The sequence below is a fragment of the Mustela nivalis genome (genome assembly GCF_964662115.1).
Source record: "Mustela nivalis genome assembly, chromosome: 8".
In the NCBI taxonomy this organism is placed as follows: domain Eukaryota; kingdom Metazoa; phylum Chordata; class Mammalia; order Carnivora; family Mustelidae; genus Mustela; species Mustela nivalis.
The window spans coordinates 136,580,251-136,600,565 of NC_139027.1; the positions used below are offsets into that span (position 1 = coordinate 136,580,251).

The 20,315-nt window shown below is 38.6% G+C and overlaps 1 protein-coding gene across 3 annotated transcripts in view; it reads left to right on the plus strand.

Annotated features, from left to right (window-relative positions):
• The window catches only part of DOK5 (docking protein 5), a 349,205-nt gene that overhangs the window by 271,580 nt on the left and 57,310 nt on the right, over positions 1-20,315 (plus strand). The window lies entirely within an intron of this gene.

The window sequence follows — 20,315 nt, forward strand, 5'->3', positions numbered from 1 at the left end:
TCACTTGTGTCTGTTTGTCTGGGTTAGGGTTAATGTTTTCTGTACTAATGACTCCTTCTTGTTTACTCGGCTTCTCTCTCTTCTAAAACTTTCACTCTTGTGATGGAGATGTCTGTAATAGATGTTTTCAAAATCTTACCATATATCAAAGCATCTTTTTTCAATATTCACACAACAGCTTTGGAGTCATTCCCTCTTTGTGCAAGAAACTACCTATCAGACCCTGTTCTGGAAGCTGCCTTCACTTGGGCCAGTGAGGGCATGCCTCTTCACATCCCCACAGATTAAATTGTAGGTTATTACTTGGAAGCTTTCCCCAGATGGTAAATGCTTCCATACTCACATTTCTACGGTAAACGTAGAGTGGATAGGAGGGGTTAACTATGGTATCCAAACTACATCTTCCTGTTTTAAGTACTCAAGGACATAAAAGTCTGCACCATTGTGCCAGAGGCTCCTGAAATATGTTCAAAATTGAATGAACTATATTTCCTACCTGAGCTTGGTTCCTTTCTCTAGTTCCATGCCTCAGTGTAAGGCACCAGATTCACCTAGATTCACCCTCTTCCTTACTCCCTCTCCTGTCTAGTCCATCACCACATTTGCTCACACTCCTGCTGTTGATTGGATACCCTTCCTTCCCTGGTCCATGTGGCAGACATTAATCGATCCTTCAGTCTCTTCTATGTCTTTTTGTCCCCATGACTCTTCCTGACCACCCCAAGGTAGCCTGTCTTCTGAGCACCTTCTGCCTGGATGCACTGGTCATATTGAAAACAGTGATTTGTTTTCATGCTGGTGGCAGATTCTCTCTGGTTGGTGCTGACCCCTTAATCATACCCTTTCGTCCTTGGTGATGGGTAGCTGATTTTTAGCTGAACCCAAGGAAAAGACCCCTATGTAGTGAGGTATGACCAAATGACTAAATCCTGGCCCAAGTGTAATCAGGGAAGGTGATATTTCCTTCATTTCTTTTTCTTTCCTTTTGGTTAGGAAATGGACATTAGCCATCATGGCCCACAGTATGGAAAAGACCATGGGTCGAGGATGGCAGAGCACCAGGATATGTCCCATAAAAGTGTAAAGGAAGATGTTGAGGGCTGGTCTGTGCTCCCTGACACCCTGTGTCCTCATCTGGTTCAGGCTACAGTAACAAAATATCATAGACAGGTGACTCACACAACAGGCAGTCAGGTCTCGTGGTTCTGGCAGTTGTAAGTCCAAGATCAGGGTGCCGGCATGGTCTGATTCTGGTGAAGGCCCTCGCCTGTGTTTCAGATTGCTCACTTCTTGGTGTGTCCATATGTGGTGGAAGGCATGAGGGTGCTCTCCGGATTCTCTTCTATAAAGGCAATGATTCCATTCATGAGCAGTCCACCTTCATGATGGAATCACTTCTAATACCGTCACATTGGGCATTGGGTTTCAACATGTGAATTTTGTGGGGACACAGATACTCAGTCTGTAGTACCACAGCACACCAGGTGAGCCCTAGACTATCTGTTTCTCTCATGTGACAGGAGTAACTCCTCTCGTATTCGGACTTCATAATCTTGGATTTTCTCTCATGTGCAGCGAAGAGCTGATAGAGTTTACCCTCGCTGGTAGAGACAATAGAACACATTTTCTTCATTGCCCAGTGCATTCTGGGTAGGGAACTCTGTTACCACCAAGAAGACCTGCTGCGATCCTCTCTGTTGAGTGTGATTTCCATGAAGGTGGGAACTGTGCTTTATTCAGCTTTACGTGTCCTTGGGGCCCACCACAGTGTCTGGCACAGTGACTGCTTTTGATCCCAGGGACACTGAGGGTACCTGGGAAATGATCTGTGACCTACTTATACTAGTACCACATAGTGGAAATGTTAGGAGACCCTTTGGTTTTTGGAACATAAAAACTGCTGTGTGAATCATACCAAAGTCTCCGTCATTGGAAATTACTGCACGATTTTGCCCTACAGAGAAGACTGTCTAATAATAAAGACAGCCCTGTCACAGTTAGACAGATATTTAAATTTTTAAAAATCTATATAAAATAACACACAGGATTAAAAAAATCAAATGATACTGAAGGCCTTATGGTAAAAATTAAATCTTGTTTACTTCATCTTGCCCCTCCGATTATGGGCTGAATTATGTATGTAATTCCTGTGGATATGGCCTTATTTCGAAATAGGGTCTTTGTAGACATCAGTTTAGGATGAGGTTCCTGGGTTTGGTGTTCTGGTAAGAAAAGACGCAGACACACTGGGGAAGATGGGGGCAGAGATTGGAAGGATACAGCCGCAAACTAGGGGATGCCAGGGACTGTGGGCCTCGGCCAGAAGCTAGGGGAGAAGCCTGGGACAGAGTCTCACTTAGAGCCTTCAGTAGGAACCATCCCCACTGACGTCTTGATTTTGGGCTTAGGCCTGCAGAGAGAAGACACTGCTGATGTTCAGGACCCCCAGTTTGTGATGCTTTGTTACGGCAGCCCTAGGAAGCTCATACGCCTCCCCAGACCTAATCAGCACCTTCGTAGCTTGCTTTCATTTTCTCGGTAGTTGTTTCTGTAACTCTAAATGATATGTTTATCTCTCTCTTATTTTGTCAACCTCCTACATTATGAACAGATTCCCCACGTTAGGAAGTCAGTGATGTGGCTCATGTATACAGTCCCACGCCAGCTCTTTCCTTTTCCTTACGAAGGGTGGTGATTACATTATTTTAAAGAACTTCCGACTATATGTGCAACATTCAGTAATATACTTAAACGTCTGTGCCTTTCCCCATTAATGCGGGGAAGAACTTCTTGACTCACCACCTCATACAATGAAGGTACCATTGCCTCTACCCTTTGCTTGTCTCTGCTCCAACTTGCTGGGTTTTCTTCGCTTTCATATTATCCAACTCCAGGTTATTGCTGCCTTGTAGAAAGGGGAGCCCACGGTTGTCACCCAGTCCACTCTTTCAAGAGGAAATGGAAATGCAGATTTTTTTGGTGAGAACTTCTAACATGTAAGTGTATTTGTAAAATACAGCATAGACCAAAATCAAATGTCTCTCTGGGTTGCACTGACTTGTAGGCTCTCCCACCCCAATTTTTTATTTTTTTATTTTTTTATTTTTTTAGTCTTTAAGTTACCTCTTGGATAATAGTAGAAGGAGAATGTGATCATCTTGCAGGAGTCTGCATGAGACCATGTACTTAGTAGGTTGACTGTTTTAGCATGCATAAACTGCGAAATACTGTCATACTTTGTGATGAATATAGCATCTTACTTACTTTCAGATATTTATATTGGGCTTACGTGTGTGTATATACACACACATACACACATATACATGCACACACATGTATATATGCATTGTGATGAGGAACTTTGCAACACTTCAGCTACAATAGCATTTTCATCAGAGCCACACACATTTGTCATGAGATATTATTTTAGTCCAAACACCCATTAAAACTGTCAAAGAGAGGCTTATTCCGTATATGGCCCCTACAAGAGTAGAGGAAGGCAAAGAGAACCAAATCAGAGAGAAGGAGTAAGTCCATCAGGTAGTACAACCATGCGTGATTCAGGACTGAAGGTGCTGTCAATCCAAATTGTTATACTCAGCATGATGTCTGCCCTGGGCATTGGGTCCTGTATCATCTGTGAGTTGTAAAACAAGCTGGTTTCAAAGTGATGCCTCCGAAGGAATTTTTTTTTTTTTTTTTGAGGTTTCCCAACACCCTTAGAATCATAATTAAACCCATTGCCATTACCACAAACAAAGGTCTTGAGTGCTTCTGTCCCAGCACACATCTCAGACTATCTCACGACACTCATCACCTTGCTGAACTTTTGTTCCACCTCAGGACATTTGCATCGGCTGTTCCTTTGGTCTACAAAGACTTTCCCATGGTTTCTTCTCTTATTTTATTTTAATTTTTTTTTTTAAGATTTCACTTATTTATTTGACAGAGGGAGGGGGGGAGCACAAGCTGGGGGAGCGGCAGGCAGAGGAGAGCGAGAAGGAGTCTCCCCACTGCACAGGAAGCCCAGTGCAGGACCCTGGGATCATGACCTCAGCTGAAGGCAGATGCTCAACTGTATAATCCTGAGCATGAGCCTTGGCATCTGAGTGACCCAGGAACCCTCTTACTTTAGATATTAACTTAAACATCATCACCTCAAAAAGGCCTATGTGAACCTTCCATGCAAGTCTGAATCACATTTCTTATTAAATTCATAACACTTAACACTGTTGAAAGTGTGTCATTCATTTATTTCTATACTTGTTTGCTGCTAGTTAACAGTACGCCTCAGGAACACACAGACAAGATCCTGTCTTGTGTGTTCAGCTCTGTGTCCTCAGCATCTTTATCAACATAGGGAATATAATAAGCATTCATTAAATGTTGGTTGAATTTGTGGTAGGAGGGAGAATACAGTACGCCATGGGTTTGGGGACAGAAAGGCTGTCCATTACGCTTAAATTATGTCTTAAGTTCCTAATCTGCAATGTGGGAAAAAGATAATAAGACTAGCCTCCCAAGGTTATGTGAAGATTTTTTTTTTAAATAATGTAAGGTGGGCACTTTATACTCTGTAAGCCCTTTGGAATAAATCATAAATAACGTCTTTAAATAAATGCGTGTGCTTTTGGACAATACCATTTTATCTAGAGGTTTTCCTTTGATCATTATAATAGCTGATATTTATTAAGGCCTTACTTTGTCCCAGTAGGCACTGAACAAAATTCTTCAGATATGTGAGTTCAATACAAGAGCAGTTTTATGAAGCAGAGTCTTATCATTCCCATTTTACAGATGAGGAAATTCAGGATGAGTGAAGTCAAGGCTCATGCTCAGGATTATACAGTTGGGCAGTGGCAGATTGAGATCTGGAGCCTAGGCATTCTGCCTCCAAAGCCCACATTCCTAAAACCCATGGCACACTGCCTCCCTGCTGTAGAGTCTTTAGTTCAAGTACTTTGTTTCGCTAGCCCAGCATTTAAGTGCGTAGAAGAGCTGTTCTCACGGAAGCAGGAGTGGAGTTGGCGTGGGGAAGAGAGATGCCCACATTCAGTCTAACCCCACTGGTCCTCATGTTCCCAGAGGCTCATAGAGATATTCCGGGGAACACATTTGAAAATCCTCTGTTTACATTTTTCAGTGTTACATTTTATTTTGAGATAATTGTAGATTTATATGCAGTGGTAAGAAATAACACAGAGAAAATGTGTCTCCTTTATCTGGTTTTCCCCAGTGGGAACATTATGCAAATCTGTAATACAATATCCCAGCTCGGATCCTGACGTTGATACGATCCACTCATTTCATTCAGATTTGCCTGGGTTTACCCATACTCATGTGTGTGCGTGTGTTTATTTCTGTGCAGTTTTCTCACCTGTGGGCTTAGTTAAGAGAGAGAAGGATTCCATCAGCAGAAGTATCCCTCGTGTTTCCTTTTGTAATTACATCTCCTAGGTCCCTACCCCAGCATGCACTGCCATGTTTTTTGTATTTTTTTTCTTTTCAAGAATCATGCAGTATATTACCTTTTGGGATTGGCTTTCTTCAATTACAATCATTTCCTTGAGATTGATCCAAGTTGTGTGTATCAATAACCCTTTTTATTGATGAGCACTATTGCTTAGTATGGATTACCACAGGTTGTTTATATTCACTGATAGAAGAACATCTGGGTTGTTTCTAGTTTTTGGTTATTACCAATAAAACATTTATTTCTCTGGGATAAATTCCCAAGAGTGCAATTGCTAGATCATATGGGGTTGTATCTTTACTTTTATAAGAAACTGCCAAACTGTTACAGAGTTGCTGTGCCATTTTACATTCTCACCAGCAACATATGAGTGGTCCAGTTTTTCTGCATCTTCACCAGCATTTGGTGCTGTCACTTTTTTTTTTTTTAAGTCATTCTGTTAGTGATGTCCAATGTTGGTTTTCATTTGTGTTCCTGAATGGCTAATGATGTTGAACATATTTTTATACAGCTAACTTACCATCTGTATATTTTTTTTTCTATGAAATATCTCTTCATGTGTTTTGCCAATTTTTAACTATCGAGTTTTGGAAGTTTTTACTTTATTTTATTTGTTTTTGATTTTGAGGTTTTTTGTAGTTTTTTAAAAATATAGTTTAGATATGAGTCCTTTGTCATATATGTGGTTGCAAATAATTTATCCCATTCTGCATCTTATTTTTTCATACTCTTTTTTTTTAAAGATTTTATTTATTTATTTGACAGACAGAGATCACAAGTAAACAGAGAGGCAGGCAGAGAGAGGAAGGGAAGCAGGCTCCCCGCTGAGCAGAGAGCCTGATGTCGGGCTCAATCCGAGGACCCTGGGATCACGACCCGAGCCAAAGCAGAAGCTTTAACCCACTGAGCCACCCAGGCGCCCCTCTTTTCATACTCTTAACAGGGTCTTTTGTCGAATAAAAGTTTTAATTTGGATGAGGTCCAGTATTTGAATTTTTACCTTTATAGAATATGCTTTCACATCAAATATCAGAATTCTGCCTAGCTTTATATGCTAAACATTTTCTCCATTTGTTTGTTTTTCCCCCCAAACATTTTATAGTTTTACATTACACATTTAAGTCAATGAATCACTTTGAGTTTAGTTTTTGTATAAGGTGTCGGGGGTAGGTTGAGTTTTATTCTTTTTACCTATGGATTTCCAATTACTCCAATGCCATTTGTTAAAAAGAAAAAAGTTTTTCTTTTGGCATTGAATTGCTTTTGCACATTTGTCAAAAATCATTTGGGCATATTAGCATGGATCTGTTCCTGGATTCTCTATTCTTTTCCATTGAGCCATGTATCTGTCTCTCTAGTAATACCACACCCTCTTGATTATTGTAGATCTGTAATAATTTTTAATATTGGATACAATTATTCTCTTGTCTTTTCATAAAATTTTAAATAGAGCTGATCTGTGTCTATAGAGAACCTATGTTCAGATTTTGAGAAGAGTTATATTAAACCTGTATACCTCCAATTGTGGGCGAACTGACATCTTTTCTGTACCATCTTTCACTTCATGAACATGGTATGTAACCCCACTTAGTTGATTCTATTAAAATTTCTTTCATCAGCATTTTGTAATGTTCCACCTCCATATCCTGTGCATGTTGTTAAGTTTATACCTGATTATTTCATTTAATTTCCATGAGGTTTAAAGCCCTTTTGGTTTAAATACCTAACTTGTGTAAACCAGTCATTTTTGACTTAGGACCTGATAAAACAATCATGTCATTTAAATGACTTTTTTCTTATCCCACCATTACTTGACTTATCATTTGAAATGATTAATTGTCCTTGCATTTTGGATAGAGTCCCCAGCTTTTGAGAGTTTATGAAAATTTAATCTGCTTACTCTAACACTATTAGTTTGTTTGACTTAGTTATATTGTTAAGAAACACATATATACACATACCAAAATAAGGATAAGACAAATAGAACATTAAGCTACAAAGTTCATTGATTATAAATTCTTCCCCCCTACTCATGCATATATAGTACATGGATTTCTTAAAAGCATGTATCTTTAGGACTTGATCTATATAGAAACACTTGACTATAATGGAGGTGCATACAAAAGCTCTCAATAAATGGCATCAAAAGAAAAAAGTGGATTTTCTGAAGTTGGTGAAAAATTAGCCAAATGGTTTTGGATGTGGAAGAAATCACAGAATGCTGTTTGCCAAGTGAGTCACTAGCGAAGGAGATTTGTTGTTGACAAAGGACAGAGATCCACTTCCTCCATCTAAAATTTTTTGGCAGATTTCTTCCTTTTGTTTTCTCTTCTTCTTTTTTTTAAGTTATAAACATCATGAAGTAACAAATTTAAACAATTCTGAAGTGCATGAAGTAAAAGCAAAGAAAAGAACCCTATCCTGGACCCTAGTCCCAGTCCTCAGAAAAAAATACTAATAGATTGTGTACTTTTCAGACCCTTTTCTCTATATATACAATGAGAAACATATTCACACACATACACAGATAATATTTTTAAAACAAAAATGGAGTAATTCATTATATGCTACCCATATTGTGTTTAAGGAGATTGTAAATACAGATTTCCCCAGGATATTCACTCCTTGTGAGCCTCAAGTCCTTACATAACTTTTAGTAGGAATTCCTTTCCCATTCAAAATATTTTGGTTTCTGAGATAAATGTTTTGGTTTATTATATTTATATAATATATATTTGTTTATATCTATATTTCTAATATAATTTATTTATAATATATTTATATTTATATACTTATATATTTATATAATATATATGTCTATGTATTTATTATTATAAAATATTTTGGTTTATGAGATAAATGTTTTGACTGTAATTTCAAGCCAGTAATTAGTGGTCACACCTCTTTAATTTAATAGCTCAACAGTACACTTAAATATTGATAGACCCTAATCTGTTTAAAAATACCCAAATCAGTGGACAAAAGGGTTTCCAATATTTTGCTAATACAGATTCTATCACAGTGGAAAACATGTGCATCTGTCTTTATGTGCTCACACTCTGATCTTTTTGGAAGAAAAGTCCTAGAAGTGATATTTTCGGATAACATCTCACACCTTTAAAATGTTTGTAGCTTCTGCCAACTTGTCTCCAGATAGATTATCCAAAAATACATATCCACTGACAGTGTAGGGAAGTGCCCGTCACTCCAAATTCCATCCCATCAATTTCACGGTCAGACTTTCCAGTTTAAGCACCTTTTTTGGTGTGTGTGTGTTTTTATTTTTAAGGAAGACGCAACAAATGGATCATTTCAGTTATTTCCATGGACAAATAAAGATCCCTTCCTCGGGGAGACAGTCCAAATTTATAACTCAGACAGGCGCTAGTCCAATTTATTTTAAGTGACCAAGGGCATGTAGGTATTTTTGGAAAGAATGAAACCATCTATATGGGGACTGGGATATAACTGTCTAGACTGGTTCTTTCTCAAGAAATCTTTTATGAAACATTTATTTAAACTGCCATGTTCAGGGTCCTTAGGGGAAGCTAGTGGGCGGGGATGTTTTGGATGGGGACTTTTGATTAGAACGGAGCATATCTCTTCTTATTTGCCTGTCCCTGCTTCTCGGCACTGTAACTTCAAACCACTGGTGCTTTTCTGGGAAAGATGATATTAAAAAAGATAAAAGGTTTGGAATACGCCATAAGAGATTTTTTGGAAATGTGTAACAGAAATGTTTATTAGGGTGTTCTCAAGTACTTTGAACATTTTCAACAGATAATAATAATGTAATAACCACAATAATAATAGTAGTTATTTTATCAATACTTAAGAAAACATGATGGACCCAGAAATGGATTGTTTTCATGTTGCTTTTATTTTCAAAGACAATCCACAAAAGTTAAAGGGGCTTATGCCTCTTCATTTTCAGTAAGATAATGGCCTTAAATTTTTTTTTTTTTTTTGAGAATAAAGCAATTTGAAGCTTCTGCAGAGCTTTGCCATTTGCATATACAAAGTGAATTGCTTACTTAATTCATTCAGTCCCACAAGGGGAAAAATAATTAGGATATAGCCTACAAAAGCAGAGCGGAAAATTGCCTTTTAGGTAGTGGTCTTGTTTTTACTCTGTAAACATAAATAAATCATCATCTGTAAATTACCTTCAGCAAAAGAAGGAGAAAAATTGGAAATCAAATTCTTGTTTTACTAAATGGCTTTTGACTTTGCTGCACACAATATACTTTGCAGTATATTAAGAAATATACTTAATATTCCCACATAATGTTGACTAATTGCATAATTCTGACAGGAATATATCAATTCCTCAAGGGAATGTATGCACTTTTAAAAACCCCATTGTATTAATCTCCCCTTGAAACACCAGAAGAAATTTCAACCATTTCTCCGTCTGGTTCCAAAATAATCCATTTGGAAAATTGAATTGTGCAATTTGCGATTGTTTTCCAAGTTGTTAATGCAAAACTATATCGGTAGCAAATTAAACTTTTAAAGTGTGCCCACTTTGTTAATTGCTGGCTGTTAAACATGTATTTCCATGCATGCTATCATTTATGATAAATAACATCTGGAGTATGGCTTTAAAGAGCCAAGTTAATTTGGCAGTCCTTTTGGGGGGGGAAATTCCTAATTGGATGGCATACTTAAAGATTTATCCGAAATTTGGGGGAGTGTTGAATATTTCTTTCCTTTGATGGAGTCATAGTACTTTGTGTTTTTGATATGCAGAAAACTAGAAACCAGGAACTGCATAGCGGCCAAGAAGCTCTCAGATCTCTCCTTGTCTTCTCACACCTCCTGGTCTGATGTTGTTGTCACTTACTGCCTGGTGGTCTGCTGGCCTCCCCAGGCCTCAATCCTTCCTGTGCCCGCCATGTATGGGCCAGCCAGCTGCTCACAGCTCATCTCCAAGGGTTGCCCTTGTCCTCGATTCCACATGAATGGCTCTCTGCCCCTACTTTAATGGGGCAGAAACAGACATAAAGGAAATATACAAGTAAAAGATACAGTATGTTGGTATGACTGACAAATGCTAAGGAAGAAATTAAAGCAGGGGAAAAGGATAAGAAGTATAGAATGAGAGTTTACAATTTCAAATAGAGTAATCAGAAATGGTGCTATTAAGAAGATAGTATGTGAGGAGCTGGAGGTAGGGTAGAAGGGAGCTATGGAGGTATCTAAAGGAAGAGTGTTTCTAGGCAAAAGAAAAGCAAGTGCAAAGTGTTCCTGCTTGAGGGACTTGAAAAACCTGTATAAATGAAATGGTTTTCAGTTGAGCTTTTAGGATAAGGAAAGCAATAAATTGTGCACTGCCTTTATTTCCGTTGAGTTGTATCCCTTCGTATAATGACGCCTGGCATTGCAATAGACTGTATTTGCAGAGAGATGTTTAGGAGCACTCTGAGATCTCCCAAGAACTATCCATTAGATAAGCAGGACGTAGATGGATACGTGTGCAGTGTGCAGCTCTATTTCTTCCAGTCATGGAAAGAAATCCATTTCCCTTAGAGGAACCCAGAATCTGGGGGTGGAAAACACGAGGTTGGAATTTATCTTGAGAAAAGTGAATCAAAGTTTGTTCAGACTGATTTTCAGGCCACGCCATCCAACATAATCAGCCACTGGAGCCAAAAAGCACACCACCAGCAAGGTGGCCTTCTGTCGTTTCTTGTGTCGGTCCAGGAGCTGGACCGCCTTCACCATCTGCCTTGAGTCTCTGATGAAGGAAGGTTGCCTCATTGCAGGCAGAAGATTTGACATCCCGATAAAATGGTACGCAAGTGCCAATGAAGGCTTGAGAAGCAAAGAATCACCAATATCCCTTCTCAGCAGGCACTGGAAATATAATCTGAGTGGACTCCCGTATTCACCTGTGCATGGTTTTCTTAGATCCAAACTAACTATAGTGAGGAGTTGGCGGTTGGGCTAACAGTTGGCTGTTTGTCCCTGCAGAAATGCCTGGGACGAGACTGATGATGGTGTCAGGTCACAAATGGTCTGGTTCTCTTCTTATGGAAGCTACCCAGTTGTGTACAGCAGCTCAGCTCTTGGCAAGTCGCCGTGAAAGAGTAAGGATGAGGATGCTCAACTGTGTAAGGAGTGAACGGTAGGCACTTACATTGGCTCAACAGACGCAGTAAATTCTCGATAGGTGAGCTTGCTCCCCTGATTAAATGCAGGAGTTACACAATTTTGAAATAATAGCTGAATAAGAATAGCGACTCTAGTAATACCTGTGATCTGTGCTTCCAGATTATTTTAATAAAAAGTAGAATGGGGGTGGGAACAGTAATAGCTCCCTCAATCAGTATTTATCTTGAATCTGGCAATCATAGAATGTGGGCTTAGGGTACGAGATCAATTATTAAAAAGAATAGTGTTTTTAAGACTTTCATTGAAATCTAACTAACATGCAGTGTTATGTTAGTTTCAGTTGTACAACATAATGATACAGCAATTTTATACATTATTCTATCCATCGTGTGACCATCGTGATAAAAAGAATAGCGTTTTGTTTCAGATGGCAGTCTTCAGTGGATGCTGAGATAATGCCTGGACAGGTGGTTGGGGAACAGGACATTCACATGATACCAAAGTGTCACCCAGCTTAAATACAAATGCAGAAATTGCTGTTTTATGATAGAGAGAAGTGGTGACTACCCACAGGTGATCAAACTGCGCCTCACTAAAAGACGGGGATTCTGACATTATTTATCTTCTGATATATGATGTGATGTGAAGCCCACAACATCCCTTCCAGAGTATTCTCAACAAAAATGTTATCTGAATCTCATCAAACCTTTAGATGCAGCTTCCATTCAGAAGACATGCAAGAGGTAGGAAAATTGAGGTCACCATGGAAAAACAAACCTGTCTAGAACATGGAATATTCTACCTGAAAACTGACATGATCTTCTCAAAATGATAATGTCATTTATAAAGTGCAGGGACTCTTCTAGATTGAAAGAAACTCAGATATAAGAAATGCAGCGCATGCATCTTTGTTGGATCCTGGACTGGGTGGTGGTGGAGGGACGTGGGCACAGCTCTAAAAGACATTTGGGGGACTTTTAGGGAGTTTTGAAGATGGGCTGGTAATGACATTATTCAAGGAGTTATTGCCCATTTTCTTAGTTGTGAAAATTGCATTGAGGTGATGTAGGTGATCCCTGGTATTGATAAAAACTATTTGCAAAGTTGTAGGGGTGATGTGTGTTTCTGTCTAATATACTTTCAAATACTTCAACCCAAACCAGTGTGTATGCAAGTGTGCATACACACACACACACACACACACACACACACACACACCCCTTCATATATTTAAATGTAAAGAGAGATGAAGCAAACTAAGTAAAGGTGGCAAAATGTTGATAATTGTGAATTCTAGGTGATAGAGCCCATTGTAGTATTCTTTTAGCTTTTCAGTGTTGGAAATATTCACAGTGAAATTTTGGGAAAGAATATGATGAACTTAAAATTCACTCAGCAAAAAGCAAGGGGCAAAAGTCAAAATTTTTGTTTTTAAAAAACTAAACATAAGGGGCACCTGGGTAGCTCAGTCATTAAGTATCTGCTTTCCGCTCAGGTCATGATCTCGGGGTCCTGGGATTGAGCCCCATATTGGGAGCCTGCTTCTCCCTCTCCCACTCCCCTATGCCTGTGTTCCCTGTCTCACTACCTCTCTCTGTCAGATATAAGTGAAATCTTAAATAAAAAAAACAAATAAATGGATGAGAAAGAATTAAAAAAAAAAGTCTGGGGCTACGGGGCGGCTCAGTCAGCTAAGTGTCTGACTCTTGATCTCAGCTCAAGTCATGGTCTCAGGTCATGAGATGGAACCCCACGTGGGGCTGTGCACTCAGCGCAGAGTCTGCTTGAGATGCTCTGTCTTCCTCTCCCCCTGCCCCTCCCCCATTAGTCTTGAAATAAATAAACAGACAAATAAATAAAATCTTTTAAAAACAGCATAAAAAAGGACTGAACGAATTCCCAAAATGTTAATCTTAGGAACTAATGTAAATTAATTTAACAGCTAGACCAAGAGACGATGGATTAGATAAAAATGTAATATTCCAATGGTATGTTTCTTAAAATCACTTAAACATTTCTACCAGGGCTACATCTAAAATGAAGGCAAGCCAAAATTTGGAAACCAAATGGTCATTCACAAAGTGGAATGCCACATAGAGACCAAAACCTCTGAGACAACCTGGAGGGACCTCACAGAGGTGAGGTTGGGTGAAAGGATGTAGACCCGGAAAAATACATATGCAGTGATTCCATTTATAACACGCTTTTTAAAAGAACTAACCACCCATGATAGAGGTCAAAGTCGTGCTCTTTTTTGTGAGCAGCTCTGACCCAGGAAGTGGTAATAGTGACAAAGTGGTGATAGTGACAGAAAATAGTGGTGATGCGTCGTGGTTACACAGGTGTGTAGGCACGTAAAGATGTGCTGGGCTGTCTTCTCAAGATTTTGTTCCTTTACCGTGTGTGTCCAATCCACAGGACCGGTACGTAAATTCCTACTCTGGGTGTCTCGAGCAGAATTGCTGTGAGCAGTAGCCCAAGTTATAAAGCGTGGTACCCTATGTACCCACAATAAGCAAGTGGTTTTTGAAAAGCTGAGTTTTCTTCAATACTTTAAGATCCAAGTAGGAAAGATGAGTGTAGTTCAGATTGTCTTCTTTTAATTTAACAAAGACTTTATTTTTACTTCGGGACACTGCAAGACTTCTTCTGAAAAATTAAAAAAAAAACAAAAAACAACTGATTTGACTACTAAGTAAAACTGATAACCAATTGATCATTATGTATTGGACTAGGCAATCTGGTCTTCTTTCTTCAAAAACCAACATTATTGTACAGCAAGATTGAGAGGAAATCTCTATGAAAATTCCTGGCCAAAAGAAAATCGAACAGAGGGTCTATTAAATAACTTCTGCTGTGGCAACCATTCCAAAATTTTAGTAGCCTATAGCTGTGCGTCTTTATCTCCTGCCCTCGTTACAGGAGGGGTCTGGGTTGGCTATGGGTGGACTGAGCACAGCTGGATTAATTTCACTCAGTTGAGATCCATCCATCAGGTGAGACCCATCTGTCTGGACATTCAGAGTTCCAGGAAGGTGGCTCATAGTGGAAGGTTGAAGCTTAAGGAGGGTAGAACTGATCTAATTATGCCTGCATTTAGAACATCTTCTTCACATGGCCTATCAGGTCATGTTCTGTTAGCCAAAGCCAGTTGCGTGGCCAAGTCCAAACTCATTAGCAAAGAGTCAGAAGGACTGGGGAAGAATGGGTGCTTATGAACAAATAACTCCATAAATGGTAGAAAATGGAGATTACTACAAGGGGCAGATTTTACCTTTGGTTTTATTTTAAATTCCTCCAGATCCTACAGACAGAATTATTTTGCCAAGTCTTATCATTGTCTGATCTGTTCCAACCTCCATACTTAGAAGCACACTTTACGCATCAGAGAACTCCCTATTTAGTGTTATCTTTTACCAGCAGAATTTTTAAGGAGCCACTGTCTTCTGTGAATTTTTAATTGCTCCATGATAATTTCTCTCAGAAAGAAATGGCCCCAGGATGTGCAAAATCAGATTAAGCCTGACGCTAAGCGGGGCTCTTGAAAATAAACATACAGTTTCTAGAGAAAAATCAAGCATTTCAAACGTCCTAATATTGACATTTTCAGTAAGCTATGTATATATTTCCAGACTTTTTTGATAGCTACCTGTTTTTTAGCTTCATTTCAAGAGAAAAATCTCTTGAGCCAGTAAGCTTAAATATATTCTAGTAAATGAAAAGTGAGGCTGAAACTGAGAGATCACAGTTTAATTTGAAAAGGTAAGCAGACTGGTAACAGCCCCCCAAATAAACAGAGGTTATTTTAATTGCCTAACTTGGGATCTGCTATTGTTTTAGCATGGAGAGTATATAAAAGAATAGGTAAAAAATATTTCAAGTCTATTTATATACCATTTTTAACCACAAAATTCAACTTCTTTTCTGCTTTCCAGACTCTTCTCTTAGAGATGAAAAAGTGTCTGGACCTGCCTTTAGACCTCTCTTTGGAATAGTTCTTTTGTCCTTTAAATCCTGTTTCTCAGAGATATTTCAGATATTGGTCAGGAGGCTCGAAATACTTTATTGTCTTTCTCACGCAGGAAATGCAACCATGATATGAGCAAAAAAGGAAAAAGGAAAACAAGTGATGCTTTTCAGAAGGGTGACCTTTGGGATTTCAAGTGGGAACCAAGCCTTTACCAAGTTTCTGTCACAGTCTGTTGTCATGCTTCTGCCAAGCCAGTGGGAGCCTTTCTGGGTGCCTCTAGAACCTTTAGGTCCATTGAGTCCCCTGCACTGTTGACTCAATAGAAAATGAGATGAAATGAAACTCAGTTTCATCTAGGATTAGATCAATAGTGGTAGGTTTACGGTATTTTTCCTAATTTTCAGTCATTTGTCATTTATTCATTAATTCTTGTTGTCACCGTAACACCTCTATTCATGTTTACTTAATCTTTTGCTTTCCATGAGCTCACTTCTCTATTGGAATAGATTCACCATAAGAGCAGATTTTCGTACTACCCTGAGCAGAAGACCAGGATCTCTGGCCATCAACAGGAATTAGCATTTAAAAAGAAATGCCATGGAAAGAATATAATGTTCCTAAGTTCTAACTACTATTTGCTACAGAAATTTTTTTTTGATGTGGTAAAAAACACAAAGCGTAAAATCTACCCTCTGAATAACTTTCTAAGTATACAATACGGTATTGTTAACTATGTGCCCACTGTTGTACAGCAGATCTCTAGAACTTTTTCACTTTATATGGTTGAAACCCTATGCCTATTGAACAGCTACTTCTGGTTTTTCCCTCTCTCCATCCCCTGGCAAGCACCATTCAAATTCCTGCTTCTGATTTTCCCTACTGTGAATACCTTGTATGAGTGGAATCATGTAGTATTTGTGCCTCTCTGACCAGCTTATTTCATGTAGCATGATGCCCTCCAGGTTCATCCATGTTGTCACAAATGATAAAATTTCCTTCTTTTTTAAGGCTGAGTAATATTCTATAGTATGCATATACCATATTTCTTAATTTATTTATCCATGGCCATTTAGGTTGTCTCCATGTCTTGGCTGTTGTGAGAAATGCTGCTATGGACATGGGCATGCACATATCTTTTTGAGATCCTGTTTTTATATATATTTATATATATGGTATACTCAGAAGTGAGATTACTTGATCACGTGGTAGTTCTATTTTTAATTTTTCGAGGAACCTCAATCCTGTTCTCCATAGTGGATACACCAATTTACATTCCCGCCAACAATTCACAAAGCTTCCAATTTCCCTTCTGTTTTTTTGGTTTTTGTTTCGTTTTGTTTTTCTTTAAAATTATGGCCATCCTCACATGGGAGAGGTGATATCTCATTGTGGTTTTGATTTGCATTGCCCTGAGGATTAGTGATGTTTAGCAACTTTTTATATACCTGTTGGTAATTTCTAGGTCTTCGGGAAAATGTCTGTTCAGGTCTTTTGCTCATTTTTTAAAATTGGGTTGCTTTTTAGCTATTGAGTTGTAAGGGTATTAAGCCCTTATTGGATATGTGGTTTGCACATATTTTCACCCATTCCTTAGGTTGCTATTCATTCTGTTGATTGTTTCCTTTGCTGCACAGAAGTTTTTTTTGTTGTTGTTCTTTTGTCCCATTTGTTAAATTTTCAATGTTGTTGCCTGTGCTTTTGTGCCATATCTGGTAAATCATTGCCAAGGCCAGTGTTACATTTTTTTTCTTCTATGTTTTCTTTAGGAGTTTATACTCTGAAGACAGCCATTTAAGTATTTAATCAATTTTGAGTTGATTTTTATATAAGATGAGGACCCAGCCGCATGCATTCACCTGTGGATACCCAGTTTCCCAACTCCGTTTGTTGAAGAAAATCTCCTTTCCCCGTTGTGGGTTCCTGGCATAGATGCAGCAGCTGAGCTCCTTATTTTTTTCCGTCAGTCTGTATGTCTGTCTTTGTGCTGGTTCCATCCTGTTTTGGTTACTCTAGCTTTGTAATATGTTTTGAAGTTCAGGAAGTGTGAAGCCTTCAGTTTCATTCTTTCTCAAGATCATTTGACCACGTATTCAGGGTCCTTTTTATACCTGTAAATAATGCAGCAGGATTTTGAAAGAGATTGCATTGAATCTGTAGGTAACATTAAGTAGTATGGAAATTTTATCTTATTTACTTATTTTTTTAAGATTTTAAAATTTATTTTAGAGAGAGAATGTGTGTATGACCACAGGGCTTGGAGGAGCAGAAGGAGAGGGAGAGAGAAAAGTCTCAAGCAGACTCCTTGCCAAGCGGGGAACCTGACCCTGGGCTTGATCGCATGACCTGAGCTGAAATCAAGAGTCAGACGCTTAACTGACTGAGCCACTCAGGCAGGCGCCCCAAATATAACCATATTAAGTCTTTCACTGCATGAACTTGGGATGTCTTCTCACTTATTTATACCTTATTTAACTTTTTTCAGCATTGTTTCGTATTTTTCAGTGCATAATTTTTTTCTTCCTTAGTTACATTTATTCATAAGTAGTTTATTCTTTTTAACATTCTTGTAAATGGGATCATTTTCTTAATTTCCTTTTGAGATTGTTCAGTATCTAGAAACACGATTAATTCTTGTGTGTTCATTTTATATCCTTCTACTCTACTGAATTCATTTGTTATTTCTAACAGGTGTGTGTGTACGTGAGAGAGAGAGAGCAAGAGAGAGAGACAAATCTTTAGGATTTTCTACATGTAAGCTTATGTCATCTGCAAATAGAGATAATTTTACTTCTTCCTTTCCAATCTGGATGCATATAATTAAAAAAACAATAGTACAAAGAGACAAACAATAGAAATCAACCCAGATCCTTCATCCTCCTCACTAATATACATACAAGGATATGTATGTATGCAAGCATGCATGTATAAACATTATTTTTTAATAGAAATGAAAATAAACGTGTGCCTGGGAGGCTCAGATGGTTAAGCGTCTGCCTTCAGCTCAGGTCATGCTTCCAGGGTCCTGGGATCAAGTTCTGAGTCAGGATCCCTGCTCCATGAGAGGCCTGCTTCTTCCTCTGCCTCTCTCTCTCCCTGTCTCTCATGAACAAATAAATAATTAAAAAAAAAAGAAAAACAGGAAATTGGAATAAACTATGTCTACCATGGTGGTTTTTTTGAAGCTATTTCTGTTTTGAATATGATGTTTTAACATTTTATATTTTAAATTACAGTTTGGCTTCAGTTGAAGTAAAGTGTGCTGTAAGGATTTAGCTTGTGATGCTTTAACAGTGAGTGTGGCTTCAAAGGAATACATAAATCCCAGTAATGGATTAAGCCCTTGCTTTGTTCAGATGTACAGGGCCTAATTCCAGGTAGCCGAGTACTAAGATAACATTCTCATCCCAAACATGCAATTCTCTTATTCATACATTGTTTTCCTCTGACTGGATAATTTCAAAGGACTTGTCTTCAAGTTTTCTGGTGCTTTCTTCCGTTCGATCAGATCTGTTCTGAACCCTGCTAGTGACTTTTCAATTCAGCTATTCTCCAGCTCAAGACTGGATCTTTCCGTGTACAAAACCAGTCCAAAAAGTCTGAGAGACTGTTTTTTTTCAAACATGTGGATCCCAATCTAAACTTACAAAGGACACGAAGAAACAGGAAACATAGTGCAAAGTAACAATCTTTAGAAAATGACCCTAAAGAAATGGAAGTATATGAATTGCCTGAAAAAGAATTTGAGGTCATCATCATAAAGATGCCCCAATGAGCTTAGGAAAGCAAATGTTGGCCAGATTAAAAGGGGGAGGAATGGAAAAGCTTTGGAATATTGATCTCCTTAGGTCCACTGACTTTGCATGAGCTGCACAGCCTTATGGGGAAGGGGGGCGGGGAGATGCGGGGGGTGGGGGAGGTACTGCAGAGAAGGCTTATCTTTGAGTGCACATGTCAAGGGTAGGAGGACAAATGTTCTAACATATAAGATACTTCGTCCTTGCCAAACGAAGTATTCTTCCTCAGAATCTTTGCACTTTCTGTTACTTCTGCCTGGAGTGGCTAGCCCAGTCACTCAGTTTTTCAGATCCTTTGGGTCTCTGCTCAAATGCTCCCTTCTCTGAAAGGACATTCTTATCCCCTTTCGTAAAATAGGAGACTTCTCCTATCGGAGCCCACGCGAAATCTTTTTTCAAATCTTTGCTTGTCCTTATAGCACTTCCCTATCCCTGCCTGGTGAAATGGTTCTTTGCTTATTTCCTCCCTTTAAATAAGAATAAACAATAAATAAATGAATATTAATATACAATGAGTTTTCAAAATTTGATGAATGAATGGGTTCCAAGAAGATTCTTGAAGAGGCAATGTGGTTCTCCCCCAGCTGTGTCTAAAGCACTCCCTCCTTGATGCTGTTATACCTTGAAGAAATTTTTGCCTCTTATTTGTGAAACTCTACACAAAAATGACATAATTCATATAGAGTTTAGGGTGTGTCTTTTCTCTTACAAGAGAAAAGAAAATAAAAAGAAAAATAAAACTTCTGACTACAGAGTCTCAGGAGGGACTTTTCCTAAAATGTTTTGAACTTGGTAAGAAATAACTTCTGATCTGAGACATAAGGAAAAGACAAGAAATCCAAACTGAAGGTGACCTGAAGGTATTGCCTCTCCTTGGTCCTGAATGCCCGTCTTCTTTGAGGTCACATTGAGGGTCCAATGCAGTCACTTTTGATAATCAGATATGCTCATTAGCCCCCAT